Source organism: Myotis lucifugus, unplaced genomic scaffold, assembly GCF_000147115.1.
Source record: "Myotis lucifugus unplaced genomic scaffold, Myoluc2.0 scaffold_341, whole genome shotgun sequence".
NCBI classification, from domain to species: Eukaryota; Metazoa; Chordata; class Mammalia; order Chiroptera; family Vespertilionidae; genus Myotis; species Myotis lucifugus.
Window position 1 is genome coordinate 1,130,068 of NW_005871389.1, and position 1,397 is coordinate 1,131,464.

Here is a 1,397-nt window from a genome sequence, read left to right on the forward strand (position 1 = left end):
ATTTCAACTCCTTGCTGGCCGGGATCTAGGCATGGATCGGGGAGGGCGTGAGGAGGGGTCTGGTCCAGGGCCCCTTGCCCACTGTCCAACCTCTGAGCCTTTGGCTGGGTCCACATCTGCCCCTCCTCACAATAGAGCCTGCCCCTCACTCCTGCCTGGTCTCTCTGGTTTGCCAGGTTTGGTGAGAGGAGGGTACTCAGAGAGGGGGCAAGGGCAAGAGACAGGCTAGGGGTCAGAGAGAGGAATGGAAAGGGGATCAGAGAGGGGGCTCAGAGGATGGAGGGCTCAGTAGTGGAATGGGACCCAGAAAGGGGAGGAGACTCAGAGAGGAGAGGGGCTTGATGGAAGAGAGGGCTTGGAGGGGAAAGGGCTCTGAAAGGAGGGGCACAGAGATTGTCTGGTTTGGAAGGGAAGGGGCTTAGAGTGAGGGAGGGGCTCAGAAGGGGGCGTGGCCAATAAACGGAGGGGCCCAAATGGGGAGGAGAATGAAAGAGGGGAAGGGCTGCCCTGGCGGGTGTTGCTCAGTTGGTTGGAGCTTGGACCTGTGCACCAAAAGTTTCCCAGGTTTAACTCCTGATCAGAGAACATACCTGGGTTTTGGGTTTAATTCCCCAGCCAGTGTGTCTACTGGAGGGCAGAGGAAGGGGCAGGGCTCATAGGTGAGGCTCTGGAATGGGAAGAAGACCCAGAGGGGGAGGGTACCCCCGGGGTGGCTCCAATGTGCACCCACCTTGATGGTGACGGTGCTCAGGTGGCCATTGGCACTGTTCAGAATGGTGTCCTCGCTGGACAGCACCTGCTTCTTGGCTGGGAAGTCGTGTACTGTAACCTTGACAGGAATGTTACCTGTCCCACCGTGGGCCTCCAGCACCACCGTCTCCTCATTCTCCAGCCGCAGGATGTTGGGGGTGATTATGGAGAACCTGTGGGAGGAGTGCACGGGGTCATCCAAGGGACCCGACATTCCAGCCTTCACAGGGGTCTCCCCAGTCCCTGGTCCTGCAGGTCCCATCAACCCCTGAACCTCAAAACCAGAGCCAGCAAGTCCCCCAATTATCTAGACTTCCAAACCCACAGTTAGGGAACCCACATACATACTCCTGAAACCCTGATCCCTAAATCTTTAAACACCCTAAGTCTCTGAACACCCAGACCCTCAGGCACCCCAACTATACATACCCAAACTCACATATACCAAATCTTTGAACCCAAAATCCTTGAACACCCCAAGCCTCTACCTAAACCTTTATCACCCAGGCCTATAAAAACAACTAAATCCACCCCCACCCCAGCCAACATAACCCTATGCCACAGCTCTACACACATTGAACCCCATAAATCCTAAAACTGCAAACTCCCAAATCATGTAAAGTCAAACCACCACATCCACAGAATCC

General features: G+C 55.3%; 1 pseudogene; it reads right to left on the reverse strand.

Moving 5' to 3' along the window:
• The window catches only part of LOC102422118, a 42,300-nt pseudogene extending 41,336 nt beyond the window's left edge, over positions 1-964 (reverse strand).
• Between the last annotated feature and the right edge of the window lie 433 nt (positions 965-1,397).